Source organism: Nerophis lumbriciformis, linkage group LG26 (genome assembly GCF_033978685.3).
Source record: "Nerophis lumbriciformis linkage group LG26, RoL_Nlum_v2.1, whole genome shotgun sequence".
NCBI lineage: Eukaryota > Metazoa > Chordata > Actinopteri > Syngnathiformes > Syngnathidae > Nerophis > Nerophis lumbriciformis.
The window spans coordinates 20846019-20863457 of record NC_084573.2 but is presented as its reverse complement, the minus strand read 5'-3'; the positions used below and the strand labels follow the sequence as shown (position 1 = coordinate 20863457).

The 17439-nt window shown below is 40.2% G+C and overlaps 1 protein-coding gene across 4 annotated transcripts in view; it reads left to right on the top strand.

Moving 5' to 3' along the window:
* Positions 1-3838: 3838 nt before the first annotated feature.
* The window catches only part of LOC133623807 (DNA (cytosine-5)-methyltransferase 3A-like), a 78640-nt gene continuing 65039 nt past the window's right edge, over positions 3839-17439 (top strand). For all 4 annotated transcript variants that reach the window (XM_072916271.1, XM_072916270.1, XM_061987213.2 and 1 more), the window contains exon 1: positions 3839-3883. The gene's annotated coding sequence lies outside the window, so the exon portion shown is untranslated. The remainder of the gene's footprint in view (positions 3884-17439) is intronic.

Sequence of the window (17439 nt, the reverse complement as noted above, 5' to 3'; positions counted from 1 at the left end):
GAATCCGAATGTTGTGTGTCAGTGTATTAACGTGCCGGCTGGAATAAACGCATGCTGAGAAATAGCTCCGTGCCTGCCTACTTTATGGGTTATAGATAAACCTATGGATAACAGAGACATGTATAATAGTCTCATTTTCAGGTGAGAGAGGACGCTAAAGGCAGTGCCTTTAAGGCACGCCCCCAATATTGCTGTCCGGGTGGAAATTGGGAGAAATTCGGGAGAATGGTTGCCCCGGGAGATTTTCGGGAGGGGCACTGAAATTCGGAAATCTCCCGGGAAAATTGGGAGGGTTGGCAAGAATGCCGGCGGACGGAGGGGGAAGGGGGTCTTAAACGGTGGCTTGTTGTGTGTGGACACGGATAAGGTTAGGTGGGATTTACCCTGGATAACCTTATCCGTGGCCCAGTGTAAACGGGGCCTTACAATGTACCAACTTTTAACCCAATTAGGTGAAATTACATAATCTCCCACGGCACACCAGACTGTATCTCACGGCACACTAGTGGTTGAAAAACACTGCTTTAGCCCAGTGCTTCTCAAATGGGGGTACGCGTACCCCTGGGGGTACATGAAGGTATGCCAAGGGTTACGTGAGATTTTTTTTTTAATATTCTAAAAATAGCAACAATTCAAAAATCCTTTATATATATATTTATTGAATAATACTTAAAAAAAATATGAATGTAAGTTCATAAACTCAGTGAAGCACAAGCTCAGGTTTGTCACTAAAATGTCTCTGAAAAAGAACTGTGAAAAGAAATGCAACAATGCAAAATTCAGTGTTGACAGCTAGATTTTTTGTGGACATGTTCCATAAATATTGATGTTAAAGATTTATTTTTTTGTGAAGAAATGTTTAGAATTAAGTTCATGAATCCAGATGGATCTCTATTACAATCCCCAAAGAGGGCACTTTAAGGTGATGATTACTTCTATGTGTAGAAATCTTTATTTATAATTGAATCACTTGTTTATTTTTCAACAAGTTTTTAGTTATTTTTATATCTTTTTTTCCAAATAGTTCAAGAAAGACCACTACAAATGGGCAATATTTTGCACTGTTATACAAACCCTGTTTCCATATGAGTTGGGAAATTGTGTTCGATGTAAATATAAACGGAATACAATGATTTGCAAATCCTTTTCAACCCATATTCAATTGAATGCACTACAAAGACAAGATATTTGATGTTCAAACTCATAAACTTTATTTTTTTTTTGCAAATAATAATTAACTTAGCTGCAACACGTGCCAAAGTAGTTGGGAAAGGGCATGTTCACCACTGTGTTACATGGCCTTTCCTTTTAACAACACTCAGTAAACGTTTGGGAACTGAGGAGACACATTTTTTAAGCTTCTCAGGTGGAATTCTTTCCCATTCTTGCTTGATGTACAGCTTAAGTTGTTCAACAGTTCGGGGGTCTGCGTTGTGGTATTTTAGGCTTCATAATGCACCACACATTTTCAATGGGAGACAGGTCTGGACTACAGGCAGGCCAGTCAAGTACCCGCACTCTTTTACTATGAAGCCACGTTGATGTAACACGTGGCTTGGCATTGTCTTGCTGAAATAAGCAGGGGCGTCCATGGTAACGTTGCTTGGATGGCAACATATGTTGCTCCAAAACCTGTATGTACCTTTCAGCATTAATGGTGCCTTCACAGATGTGCAAGTTACCCATGTCTTGGGCACTAATACACCCCCATACCATCACAGATGCTGGCTTTTCAACTTTGCGCCTATAAAAATCCGGATGGTTCTTTTCTTCTTTGGTCCGGAGGACACGACGTCCACAGCTTCCAAAAACAATTTGAAATTTGGACTCGTCAGACCACAGAACACTTTTCCACTTTGTATCAGTCCATCTTAGATGAGCTCAGGCCCAGCGAAGCCGACGGCGTTTCTCCGTGTTGTTGATCAACGGTTTTCGCCTTGCATAGGAGAGTTTTAACTTGCACTTACAGATGTAGCGACCAACTGTAGTTACTGACAATGGGTTTCTGAAGTGTTCCTGAGCCCATGTGGTGATATCCTTTACACACTGATGTCGCTTGTTGATGCAGTACAGCCTGAGGGATCGAAGGTCACGGGCTTAGCTGCTTACGTGGTACATCACTGAAAAAAGGTTGAGCACCACTGCTTTAGACCAGTGTTTTTCAACCACTGTGCCGTGGGAGATTATCTAGTTTCACCTATTTGGGTTAAAAATATTTTTTTGAAAACTTGTAATTATAGTCTGCAAATGATGTGTTGTTGTTGAGTGTCTGTGCTGTCTTGAGCTCGGCAGAGTAACCGTGTAATACTCTTCCATATCGGTAGGTGGCATCCGGTAGCTAATTGCTTTGTAGATGTCGGAAACAGCAGGAGGCAGCGTGCAGGTAAATAATGTGTCCAATGCTTAAACCAAAAATAAACAAAAGGTGAGTGCCGCTAAGAAAAGGCATTGAAGCTTAGGGAAGGCTATGCAGAACAAAACTAAAACTATGCAGAACAAAACTAAAACTGAACTGGCTACACACTGCTTTAGACCAGTGGTTCTCAACATTTTTCAGTGATGTACCCCCTGTGAACATTTTTTTAATTCAAGTACCCCCTAATCAGAGCAAAGCATTTTTGGTTGAAAAAAAGAGATAAAGAAGTATAATACAGCACTATGTCATCAGTTTCTGATTTATTAAATTGTACAACAGTGCAAAATATTGCTCATTTGTAGTGGTCTTTCTTGAACTATTTGGAAAAAAAGATATAAAAATAACTAAAAACTTGTTGAAAAATAAACAAGTGATTCAATTATAAATAAAGATTTCTACACATAGAAGTAATCATCAACTTAAAGTGCCCTCTTTGGGGATTGTAATAGAGATCCATCTGGATTCATGAACTTAATTCTAAACATTTCTTCACAAAAAAATAAATCTTTAACATCAATATTTATGGAACATGTCCACAAAAAATCTATCTGTCAACACTGAATATTGCATTGTTGCATTTCTTTTCAGTTCTTTTTGACAGACATTTTAGTGAGGGTCAAACCATCATGGCATGGGGGAAACTCTGGGTTTATGGTAATGAATGGAATAGCCTACTTGATTTGATGTTCAGTTTATGAACTTACATTCATATTTTGTTGAAGTATTATTCAATAAATATATTTATAAAGGATTTTTGAATTGTTGCTATTTTTAGAATATTAAAAAAAAATCTCACGTACCCCTTGGCATACCTTCAAGTACCCCCAGGGGTACGCGTACCCCCATTTGAGAAACACTGCTTTAGACTAGGGCTTCACGGTGGAAGAGGGGTTAGTGCATCTGCCTCACAATACGAAGGTCCTGAGTAGTCTTGGGTTCAATTCCGGGCTCGGGATCTTTCTGTGTGGAGTTTGCATGTCCTCCCCGTGACTGCGTGGGTTCCCTCCGGGTACTCCGGCTTCCTCCCACTTCCAAAGACATGCACCTGGGGATAAGTTGATTGGCAACACTAAATTGGCCCTAGTGTGTGGATGTGAGTGTGAATGTTGTCTGTCTATCTGTGTTGGCCCTGCGATGAGGTGGCGACTTGTCCAGGGTGTACCCCGCCTTCCGCCCGATTGTAGCTGAGATAGGCTCCAGCGCCCCCCGCGACCCCAAAGGGCATAAGCGGTAGAAAATGGATGGATGGATGGATGCTTTAGACTACTGATTTGACCCTTAAGACAGTACTGACAAAGCATTAGGACCCTGCGGACACCTTCGCGGTGTTGCTGCAGCGGTCCGCCGCTAGCTAGCTAATGACAGAGAGGGAGAGAGCGGCGGAAGCAGCCCAGCGAGCGAGGCAGAGAGAGGGGGTGAGTGAAAGCGAGGAGGGGAAAACGACGGCCGTCAGGGTCGGACTATACGGTAAATACAAACATTACATTTTTCACCTGGCAGCCGCTTGCGTTTACAAAATGCAGTTATAATAATAATGGTATTGCTCGCGCGCATTGGAACAACATGGTGGGCTGGAGCTGCGCGTGAAGCCTCAGAGTGAACTTGGGAGTTTTTTTTTTTTTGGTTTTTTTTTGGATGGTGGGAGGAATGTCAAACCCAATATGGGGGCGGTAATGTGGGGACGTATTCCAACAGAGCGTACATGTCCTCACCGTAACAGCGGCTGCGAACATTACGACCGGGGGTGGGGGGGAGAGTCGTCCTTTTAACACATAGACGGAGACACATCAGCGCGCGCGGAACCGCCGCCTCCACGGCGAGCGAGCATACGAGGACGCGCCTCCTGGGGTTAACGGGTGCATTCGGTCTAAGTCGCGCCTCCGTGTGTGTTTTGTTTACCTGCCCTAGTGAAGCTTACGAACACACACTCGTGGGTTTATCGCCGTCGGCCTGCACACGCCAAGTGTTTGTGGACAAGTCACCCGCTGAAGGCCGTGTGAGGTCGGTCCTAATATGAATTGCCATAAAGCAGGAGGATGTCATGTTAGCTTAAGGACTCCCTGCATTTCCGGCATGCGCTTAAAAAATAAAAGTGTCCTCCATGCGGGGACGTGTACACAACTTTATCTTGTTAAACTGTGTACTTCCTGTTCGGGTTTAGTGATCCAACAACACTTGTTATCATCATTACAAAACCATATCTAAACAATATTATTCATACAATCCTGGTTAGAAGTTGACAAAGTTATTATTATGGTTATGAATGTCCTAACACATTTGGGTCCTTAATTATTCATTTGAATGCAGTCGTCTCTCGTTTATCGCTGTTAATTGGTTTGATTGATTGATTGATTGAAACTTTTATTAGTAGATTGCACAGTGCAGTACATATTCCGTACAATTGACCACTAAATGGTAACACCCGAATACGTTTTTCAACTTGTTTAAGTCGGGGTCCACTTAAATTGATTCATGATACATATATATACTATCATCATAATACAGTTATCACACAAGATAATCATCAGAGTATATACATAGAATTATTTACATTATTGACAATCCGGGGTGTGCGATGTGGAGGGGGGGGTGGGGGGGTTTGGTTTGGTTGATATCAACACTTCAGTCATCAACAATTGCATCATCAGAGAAATGGACAGTGTAGGACTGACTTGGTAGGATATGGACAGCAAGTAGTGGACATAGTGAGAGAGAGAGATCAGAAAGCATAAGAATAAGTATCTACATTTGATTATTTACAATCCAGGGAGGTAGGATGTGGAAGGGAGGGTGTTAGTTTAGGGTTGAAGTTGCCTGGAGGTGTTCTTTTAATGCGGTTTTGAAGGAGTATAGAGATGCCCTTTCTTTTACACCTGTAGGGAGCGCATTCCATTTTGATGTGGCATAGAAAGAGAATGAGTTAAGACCTTTGTTAGATCGGAATCTGGGTTTAACGTGGTTAGTGGAGCTCCCCCTGGTGTTGTGGTTATGGCGGTCATTTACGTTAAGGAAGTAGTTTGACATGTACTTCGGTATCAGGGAGGTGTAGCGGATTTTATAGACCAGGCTCAGTGCAAGTTGTTTTACTCTGTCCTCCACCCTGAGCCAGCCCACTTCGGAGAAGTGGGTAGGAGTGAGGTGTGATCTGGGGTGGAGCTCTAAAAGTAATCTGACTAGCTTGTCCTGGGATGTTTGGATTCTAGATTGGAGGGTTTTGGAGGTGCTAGGGTACCAGGAGGTGCATGCGTAATCAAAAAAGGGTAGAACGAGAGTTCCCGCTAGAATCTTCATGGTGCTTTTGTTGACCAGAGAGGAGATTCTATAGAGAAATCTTGTTCGTTGGTTGACCTTTTTGATTACCTTGGTTGCCATTTTATCACAGGAAAGATTAGCCTCTAGAATAGAACCTAGGTAGGTGACCTCATCTTTCCTGGTGATAACAATGTCACCCACTTTAATAGTGAAGTCACTGACTTTCTTAAGGTTGATGTGGGACCCAAATAGGATGGATTCAGACATGACCGTGATAAATGAATTCCCGCAAAGTAGGAATCAACAATTGCAAATAATAAAAATAATGTTTATGACCGAGCTGGTTTTTTGATACTATACATGCCCTCCACCTTTACTATTCATTTAAACCAGTAATGCTGCCTGACGCTCAGCCAATCAGAACAGCCCTTTCTGATTGGTTTGGTCTCCTCGTGGCCAATAATACTCTGGTATTGTTGTTTTTAGTTTATTTAGCCATTTTTTTGCTTGGAAATTATTAAAGGGGCTGTTTGCAACATTTTCACAGATGTCTACAGGGCGCTAACTTATAAATATACTTTACACAAGGGGTGTCAAACTAATTTTAGTTCGGGGGCCACATGGAGAAAAATCTACTCCCAAGCGGGCCGAACTGGTAAAATCACGGCACGATAACTTAAAAATAAAGACAACTTCAGATTGTTTTCTTTGTTAAAGAATAGAACAGGCACATTCTGAACATGTACAATTAATAATGTTGTTGTTTTTACACTTACATGTTGCCGTTAATAGTATTCTATCTTTATTTGTCGTTATTTATATTTTCTGAATAAATTATGTGATAATGTTCATCAGTCAACTCATTGGTGTTCATTTTCAATCTATCAAAATAAGAAAATTATATCAAAACCAAATTACAGTATGTTATTTATGTAGTTTGATAATTTTCCTCGACTAATGTACTAACATCATGTGGTTTATATTGTACATATAGCATCATCTACAAAGATACAATTAATTGCTATTGCGACATCCAGTGGACTCATTTACTGATTCATTCAGGGACCGTGTGGCGCGGTTGGGAGAGTGGCCGTGCCAGCAACCTGAGGGTTCCTGGTTTGATCCCCACCTTCTACCAACCTCGTCACGTCTGTTGTGTCCTTGAGCAAGACACTTCACCCTTGCTCCTGATGGGTCGTGGTTAGGGCCTTGCATGGCAGCTCCCGCCATCAGTGTGTGAATGTGTGTGTGAATGGGTGAATGTGGAAATAGTGTCAAAGCGCTTTGAGTACCTTGAAGGTAGAAAAGCGCTATAAAAGTATAACCCATAACGCATTTAGAACAGCTGTTTCTTTCATTCAAAAATTTCAGGTAAATTTTTATACTTGGCAAACTCATCCCGCGGGCTGGATAAAACCTGTTCGCGGGCCTGATCTGGCCCTCGGGCCGTACGTTTGACACCCCTGCTTTACACAATATATCCTGCACCCTTACGGCTTTTACGATGTAATGACGTAACCTTGAGTGTATGTAAATGTGCACGTGCATTTGCTTTGGGGGCTAATGATGATAGCGATGCAGATAGCTAGCGTTAGCTGTCATTGAATGTATATTCGATCATAACAACATGACTGCAAACTGTTCATTGCTTCTCTTGGCTGATTTTGTATGTGTGCACGAGCTCCCTGTGACAGAGTGAGTGATTGACGTAAACACCATTTAAAAAAATAAAATAAAATCTAGGCCTGTAAACATTTTTATTACATAACTTAATAATTGGAAAATATATAGACAATTGTAAAACAAATGTGTGTTGTCAAACCACTAATTGTAACTTAAGCCAGCCAAATGCGTTAATGTTATATTTTTTGCTTAGAACAATTTAACTATGAGCAAGGTGCAAACAGCCCCTTTAATTTAGGACCAAAAAATTGTAGAACATGCGTTGGGCAAAAAATAAAATCCCCCCAAAATCAGCAATGCTATATTTGAAGCTCGCTGTGGTGAGGGACAGCTGTAGTTATTTTTCCAGGATGGACCAATACTATGTACACCTTCAATGATTTGTGAACGTTAATTTAAAACCCACTTTTATTTACCGTAAGTAGCAAATTAGGCACCCTTGCAGAAAAAAATAGAAGTGACATTTTTCTGCATGCTTTGAATAGGAAGAAATAGGTGGACAAATATACAAATATATATCCTAATTTAAAGCTTTACACACATGATTTCCTTAATATATGTTGCAATAAACATGGGATCAGAAATGAATTCTTTATTGGAATTTTTTTTTCAGCCTTGTCATTTTAGGCTAAATTAAGTCACAGAGGTAAAAATCCTAAAATCTTTTGAAAATAATTATCGTCTGGCAATTTACCCCTTTATTTTTTCGACACATCCAAAATGGCTTGAAAGCGAAGTGGCACATAACTTAGTGCTGTTAAGTTTTTTGTTTAATCAGATTGATCACACTTTTAAATTTGTATTAATCATGATTAGCATTTCCACTTAAATCACTGACAGGTTATTACTCGCTTGCATACATTGAACTAACTTAAACCACACTGTATGGACACACAAATGCAATTATCAATCATATATCAACATTTAAAACAATAATTTACTTGAATGAATGTCATTTATGTGCTCAAAATTTGGTAACAGTTTTATCTAAAGTCCGGTCAGGGTGTATTCTGAAGCTAGGTTTGCCCTTCGAGCACACCTGCCACTCATCTATGAACTGACATATGCAATGACCTGATCACTGACCGTATAACAACCCATGCTGCCTTCCAGGTAACCATCTGCAGTTAAGGTAACAGAGCATGTGCGGTCAAAATAAATATTGTGATTAATCTGCGTATATACATGATTAATGCAATATTTTTTTGTGATTAATTACATGAGTTAACTTGTTATTTTTAACAGCCGTACACAAAATGCAATGTAAAATCATCCTGCAGCCTTAAAATGGGATCAATTTAGTACTTTTATTTTAAAGACAATTCTACTTCCTCATTCTTTCCCCAGCTGCTTCTTACTACTTTGACTCATCAATGAAGCTTTTTCCCTGCTCTGGCACCCACTTCTCTTTTCACCAGTTCAGGCTTGCGCTTATTTAGCCTTGGACAGGAGTCTAATTTAGAAACCCTCTGGCAAGAAGACGGTAACAATTTCTGTTACATACACTTTCTTTAGGAGTGTGAAGTGGGTTTTGACCTAAATATGTCAAATGTAGAGGGAGGGAGTTGACTTGCAGATTGTGCTGTGAAGACCCCTGGGGTTGGTGGGAGGGTGATCGTACAATTTTCTGCAAAGTTTCCACACCCTCGGCTTTCCGTTGGCCCGCTGCCTGGCGTCTTTACAGCGGTTGACGTAAGGCTGCAGTGCGAGGAGTGACATACTCCACAATACATCTTCATGAGCATCACACATGGCTGCAGGCATTTCCACTTAAATCACTGCAGTGGTCGGTTTTGGGGGGCAATTTTGAGCAGTAAGATTTTTTTTTCTTGAGTCTTCAGATTAAACCTCTGCAATTGCTGTAGCCCATGCTCCTTTGATACAATGACTGTACAGTACTTGCAATGACATCCAGCAATTGTTTGAGGTAACCACAGCAAAATGAAGAGCAAATTGGGCTATATTTATACTAAGGATATCTGTTTGCAATTGGGTACTGGCCTCAAAACGGTTCTATTGATTTGATGAAATTACAATTTCCACTCAATTAATCATTTGATACAGTATATGGTTGGTTTAATCTAGGTGTTAGAAGCATAGACTCTACGCAATACATAACTATGTGTGAAATTGTGTATTGTATTTTGAAAATACTGAAGGAACATAAAAATGGCAGGTTGCTGCATTGGCATTTTAACTTTGCTTGCAAACATAGAACACTGAGGTTCAAACTTGTGATTTCCATAACTGAGGCGTTCCTCAGGGCACCCGTTTAAGCCCTCTCCTTATTGGCAATTAAAACATAGTTTTTTCGCAATGTGATTTATGTAACTAAGGTGTTGCTGTAGCTTGTTTGGGCTATGTTTATGCCAGGAATATCTGTTTGCAATGGCAGACTGGCCTCAAAACGGGTCTTTTGACGTGATGAAATTGCAATTTCCACTCAATTAATTTGATTTGTAGTTGGTTTAATGTACCGTATTTTTCGGACTATAAGTCGACGTTTTTTTCATAGTTTGGCCGTGGGTGCGACGTATACTCCGGAGCGACTTATGTGTGAAATTATTAACACATTACCGTAAAATATAAAATAATATTATTTATCTCATTCGCGTAAGAGCCGAAGAAAATGTCCGCAATCGTCACACACACGTCAGCAATCGTCACTCACACGCCAACCAATAAGAATTCGGCGGGGGAGGGTCATGGCAGAAGTGCATTGTGGGTCATGGAATGCTAACTGCTATATGCTATACGCTACTTTCGGAGCTATTAAAATGGATCACATCAACAATGGCGGTAACTTATAAAAAATGAGAAGGACTGAACTAAAATGGCACCGAAAAGGAAATCATATACTGCAGATTACAAGCTGGACGTAGTGAAATATGCAGCAGAGAACAGCAATCGAGCAGCAGAAAGAAAGGACGCTAGCGGGGCGCATACCAGAGGTGACACCGGGGAGGAAGTTTTCATCGGATTTAGCGATCGGGAGTGACAGATTGTTTGGTAAACATATAGCATGTTCTATATGTTATAGTTATTTGAATGACTCTTACCATAATATGTTACGTTAACATACCAGGCACGTTCTCAGTTGGTTATTTATGCCTCATATAACGTACACTTATTCAGCCTGTTGTTCACTATTCTTTATTTATTTGAAATTGCCTTTCAAATGTCTATTCTTGGTAGGGATGTCCCGATCCGATATTTGGATCGGATCGGCCGCCGATATTTGCCAAAAAATGCGTATCGGCAAGGCATGGGAAAATGCCGATCCAGATCCGGTTTAAAAAAAAAACTCCGGTCCGTGTTTTCCAACGCACCGATTTAAATAATACATTCCACTTTTCTGCTGCTCCCTAACTTTCGTTCCGCATTTTCCAGCACACCTTCAACACATCCACAGGTCTGAGGTCTGTGGATTCTCACGCAGTTGCTTTTAGCTGCTGGCATTACACGACAGGCTCTTCTCACTCTTTTCTGTGTCTCCCACTCACAGACAGCAAGCACAGCTTCTACACACGTCACATACTGTCACGTCATACGTCACATACGTATACGTCCTCCCCGAGCAGAGAGGTAGCAGCATGGCTAACGTTAGCTGTGATGCTAGCGCAGCCGTGTGACGTTCCCTCTAAGGTGCGCGTCTGTGCAATTGCGCACTGCCAAAGCGTCCTCTGCGCATAGCAATTATATGCCACGCACAAAATCAAATAAAAAAAATAAGCGCATAACAATTTTCGACACACGGACACGACAGAGAAAACAGTTTTCGTCATACACTGCAAGTTATCTCCATTCGGTGCCACACGTCCACACCATCAAAATGCCGAGGCAAAAATTTCCACATCAACACCGTATGAAAAAATTAGTGATTTTTTTAGTTGTGATTTTCTTCTCTGCATGAAAGTTTAAAAGTAGCATATATTAATGCAGTATGAAGAAGAATGTTTTAATGTAGACATGCAAGCCTTGAAAGAACATTTTAAAAATCAAGACTACATTTCCTGCAAATGGGTGCATTTCTACCCTATATTTTAACTTTAGATGTATTCTCATATCAAACTCTTTTGGCTGTCTTTTTGACACTTACATCCGGCGCCCCCCTCCACACCCGGATTATAAATAATGTAAATAATTAAATGTGATTATCTTGTGTGATGACTGTATTATGATGATAGTATATATCTGATAGTATATATCTGTATCATGAATCAAGTGGACCCCGACTTAAACAAGTTGAAAAACTTATTGGGGTGTTACCATTTAGTGGTCAATTGTACGGAATATGTACTTCACTGTGCAACCTACAAATAAAAGTCTCAATCAATCAATCAAAACACATAGAATCATCATACTGCTGTGAATATATGCATCAAGTGTTCATTCAAGGCTAAGGCAAAATATGGAGATATGTATCGTGTATCGCAATATGGCGTTAAAATATCGCAATATTAGAAAAAGGCCATATCGCCCAGCCCTAGTTCAATGATGCCATTTCTGTTTGTCATGTATAATTTTGTCTATTTTGTGTTTATCCTTGAAAAAACAGGTCAGTTTCTTGTTACCAACCATTGTGTATTATTCAAACTCCCCTAATTCAGCTGGCTAGTTGTTATCAAGAGTACTAAAACCCTTTTCAACATGATTCTGACAACTAAGTAGGCTAAATAACTTTAAACTTTAATACATGCTCGGATAGGCCAGTATCTGTCAGTATCGGTATCGGTCAGTATCGGTATTAGATCGGAAGTGCAAAAACAATATCGGTATCGGATCGGAAGTGCAAAAACCTGGATCGGGACATCCCTAATTCTTGGTGTTGGATTTTATCAAATAAATTTCCCCCAAAAATGCGACTTATACTCCAGTGCGACGTATATGTTTTTTTCCTTCTTTATTGTACATTTTCGGCCGGTGCGACGTATACTGCGGAGCGACTTATAGTCCGAAAAATACGGTAAGTGTTAGAAGCGTAAGATTGCACAGTACATGACCATGTCTTTTGAAAACACTGAAGGATCACAAACAAATGGCAGTTCCTTGCTGCGAGCAAATCTAAAACACAGGGGTCCAAACCTGTGATTTACATAACTGAGGCGTTTCTCAAAGCAACCCCAAGTTCTCTCGTTTTTGGTAGTTACAATTTTATGTAAGTTAATTTGTGTCTTTTTTTACGAAAGCTTTCTTTTTTACACTGAATTTATGCTAAATTTGTGTTTTATAATTTAGTTGGCTAAAATACAGTGCTCTAAAATTCAGTGTGTAACAATTCAGTGTAAAAATATTCAGCACAGAAACATTCGTTGCTTCAAAACTCAAGACTCTCTTCTGGTTTTCCCGTGTCACGTGACTGAAAACTTGACACTTTATTGGCTGGTTCTGAGACAGGATCAATTGCTTTGGTCTTAATTTACCGGATGTGGGTCTTGACTTTCGAAGCAACGAATACTTCTGCACTGAACTTTTTTACACTGAATTTTTACGCATTGAATTTTCAAACACTGTATTTTAACAAACCTCATTTTTAAACACGTAATAAAGACACACATTAACCTCCATACAATTTATTTTCGGAATGTGATTTAGCATGGTGGAAGAGGGGTTAGTGCGTCTGCCTCACAATACGAAGGTCTTGAGCAGTCCTGGGTTCAATCCTGGGCTCGGGATCTTTCTGTGTGGAGTTTGCATGTTCTACCCGTGACTGCGTGGGTTCCCTCCAGGTACTCCGGCTTCCTCCCACCTCCTAAAACATGCACCTGGGGATAGGTTGATTGGCAACACTAAATTGGCCCTAGTGTGTGAATGTGAGTGTGAATGTTGTCTGTCTATCTGTGTTGGCCCTGTGATGAGGTGGCGACTTGTCCAGGGTGTACCCCGCCTTCCGCCCGATTTTAGCTAAGATAGGCTCCAGCGCCCCCCGTGACCCCAAAGGGATTAAGCGGTAGGAAATGGATGGATGGATGGATGGATGAAATTTATGTAACAAAGGTGTTGCTGTATCTTCCTTACGACAGATGCAGTCAGTAGTCATTTGTTCAACTTCTTTAGGGTGTTCCTCAAGGTTCCATTTTAGGTCCTCCTTTTTTTAATCATTTGGGCTATTTAACTGTTAGCCCGTGAGTTCAGTTAAAAAAAACTTGAGAGAGATTAACATTTTTGCAGAAGATTCTTTAAACCCATCCATCCATCCATTTTCTACCGCTTGTCCCTTTTGGGGTCGCGGGGGGTGCTGGAGCCTATCTCAGCTGCATTCGGGCGGAAGGCAGGGTACACCCTGGACAAGTCGCCACCTCATCACAGGGCCAACACAGATAGACAGACAACGTTCACACTCACATTCACACACTAGGGCCAATTTAGTGTTGCCAATCAACCTATCCCCAGGTGCATGTTTTTGGCAGTGGGAGGAAGCCGGAGTACTCGGAGGGAACCCACACAGTCACGGGGAGAACCGGCAAAAAAACGGCTAATTGTGAAGGGAGAAGTCCGGCCTCCAGTCCTTAGCTTTCTGGAAATGCGGCCCCCAAAACAATGTAGTTGGATATCCCTGCACCACAGGTGGACACATTTGACGCCTATACTCTGGTTTGTTTGACTTGTGTCAATGCTCTGATCTGTAGTCAAGCGCGATACACTTCCTTACAGCTACACAATAGGCAACACATACATGTAATTCCTCCAGTTATTAATAATAGCCTCCATCTTCCGTTATAGAAATAAACAGAACAACTAAACACAATCCATAAAGTCAGATCCCATGGTATGCTCAATCTCGCACAAGATATGCATGCAAGATTATACATTAATATGATCCCTCTTCCCTCCAGTTATTAATGATAACCTCCACCTTTTATACCAGAAATAAACTCAAAGACTCAAAATAAGCCACAAACTCATAAAAGTTCTGTATAATACAGCGATGGCATTAAACAGGCTGTCGTAGAGCAGCGTGAGTTAGGGGTGAAGCTATCCATTATTTTAATAATCGAGTAACACTATCGATTACTTTTTTTGATTACAGAGAGTTAAAATAAACAACTATTTTTCTTTTTGCCATAACCTTCGTTCTTTTTGTTTTCTCATCAACAATGAAATTGCACTTTTAACATGTGTGCATCAATAAAAAAAACATACATAAAACTTCACGGCTCTCATGCACACTATATTGCAACGAAGTGCAGAAACTATTTAAAGTTACAGGCAATTCATGCAGTCCGAATTAATAATTTTTTATCAGTTACATTCATTAAATTATTAATGGAAGCAAAAAAGTATAAAGCTGTTTTTTAATCAAATTAATTGATGTACCGTAATCAATAAATTGTTGCAGTCCACTGTGAGTGCAGGCTAAAGTAAAATATATAAGTAAACATTAAACACCTTACAGCAGGGGTCACCAACGCGGTGCCCGCGGGCACCAGGTAGCCCGTAAGGACCAGATGAGTAGCCCGCTGGCCTGTTCTAAAAATAGCTCAAATAGCAGCACTTACCAGTGAGCTGCCTCTATTTTTTAAATTGTATTTATTTACTAGCAAGCTGGTCTCACTTTGCTCGACATTTTTAATTCTAAGAGAGACAAAACTCAAATATAATTTGAAAATCCAAGAAAATATTTTAAAGACTTGGTTTTCACTAACTGACAAAGAAACAGATAACAGATTTGGTGTCCAGTTCAAAGTGTGACATGATTTATTTAAAAATTTGAGAGTTGACTTTGTATTTGTATTTTACATGAGTTATTATTTGTACAGACATGGTGCAAAGTAATTCATGATTTGTTAAAAAATGTTAGTGGCTAGCTAGTTAAAATGGGATATTGTGATTTCACAAGACTGTCTTAGAAGTGATCATTTGAAAATGTTCAATTTGAAAAATGTGCACTTAGAGAAAATATAAAAATAAAGTGTTGCATATTGATATTTATCTGTTTCTATATATATTTATTGTGAGAAATCATTAAGATGATCAGTGTTTCCACAAAGATAAATATCATTAATTATTAATAATAACAGAGTTAAAGGTAAATTGAGCAAATTGGCTATTTCTGTTGCAATTTATTTAAGTATGTATCAAACTGGTAGCCCCTGTGATGAGGTGGCGACTTGTCCAGAGTGTACCCTGCCTTCCGCCCGATTGTAGCTGAGATAGGCTCCAGCGCCCCTTGCCCCCCGCCCCGACCTCTAAGGGAATAAGCGGTAGAAAATGGATGGATGGAAACTGGTAGCCCTTCGCATTAATCAGTACCCAATAAGTACATCTTGGTTTCAAAAAGGTTGGTGACCCCTGCCTTACAGCAACAGGATAGCTGTGAATTTATTTCACGTCTCACGTTTGCACAACCATTTGTTACATAATTTGTGGAGCATATTAATTTGTGCCATAAAACCTACTTAAAGCCCCACTTCAGAACTTTCAGTTTTGGTTGATTTTGGCGGCAGCAGTGGACCGAAGCCGCAGTGTTTTGCCTGAAGGAAGACCACATTTCCCACGAGGACCCGTGCATAGCGTCGTAAATCGTCAGAAACTACTGTCACATACTTACAAACTGACACGATAATACCACAATGATTCAGTACGACTGATCTTTCCACAGTAGGAACCTACATATTTTTCTCAAATTTTATATATGCGGTTTGCAGTCATCGCGTTGTTTTTCTTTATACAGTACTTTTGAGTTAGTTGCGTGGCTGGTCGTGTCAGTGTGGAACTGCAAACTATCAAGCTGGTAGCTATTTTTTGCTACCACACAAATTTCCGATAGCTAACATTAGCTTTATCATTTTAATTTAAGCATGGAAAGGTACTTGTCCAGCAGGAACAGAGCCAAGGCAGCATCGGTCTAAAATCTATCCTCATTTTTGAGCTCATGCCAGCAAGTGAAAGCGGGGCCAATGTTGATCCTTGACTGTTCTTTTATCCGGGTAGCCTCACTTTTTCTTGTTTTTTTGTCTCCTCAGACACAACTTTTTGTTTTTTTTGCAGCTTCGGCCATGATAGCAGTGATTGCAAATAGGCGTTCTTCTTCTGTTAGTTTTCCGGCGGCACGCTGGTGGGAAATGAAAAAACAGTTGAAGGGTTGTATGCCGTAAAGCAGTCTGCACATTTGTAGTTTGTTTTTTTGTATGGGTCCTGCAACCCTCCTCAAAGTTTATTAGTGCCAGTGAAAGCGATAAAGACCCCTTCAGGCCATGACAGAGGCGTCATTCCACTAGTTGTATGTCCATGTATCATCTCAAAAGTTATGAAAATATTTTATGAAGGTTGAAAAGTTACTCAGTGCTGTTTTAAACTTGTTGAATCTTCCATGATGTTGTCTGGTTAGCAACCAAAGTCTGCCGTCATTGGGTCCCGTTGGCTTTGACCACAACATGGCGACAGTATGGCACACAGGCTGTTTTGAATTTACATACGTAGATACGCACTTTGCAAGAGTCCATCCAAATATGTTTTTTATTGAATCATATTAAAAATAGCTTGTATTTTACACGACGGTCTGTCAAAGTGTGAACATGGTCAACATCTGCTTTGTGTTTAATTTGTTTGCAGCTAGCTGTAAGTCGGCAGCTGTTAGAAATGTTAAATTGGAATAATGTGAATCAGATGTTTGTTATTTTATTGCTTGGAATATAATTACATTTTTCAGGATGGGGAAATTGTTTGGAAATAATTGAAGAGCTATGTGTTAGATGTGATATTGCGGCATACTCTTTAGTAGAGGTGGGAAAAATGATCAATTCTTTGATGCACCACGATTAGAGCGTGGACATTTCTGAATCGATGTACAATTGTTAATTATTTGTTAAAATAAAGATAATACAGATGGTTCTAAAATGCTCTCTAAATAATTATTAGTTTAAGGAGTTATCCGGCTTAATGTAGACAGGGCCTAAATATTAGTTCTCGGTTTGGTTCTAACTAACCATTGGAGAACCATTAGCTATTAACATTATTTTAACGTCACGTGTTAGCCGGGTTAGCGTGGACACACATGAGGAGAGAGGAGGAGCGGACAAGCTATGCGAGCTGCGGTGCTACACTACATTGAATGAGAAGTGAAACACAAAAACAATAAATGCTTT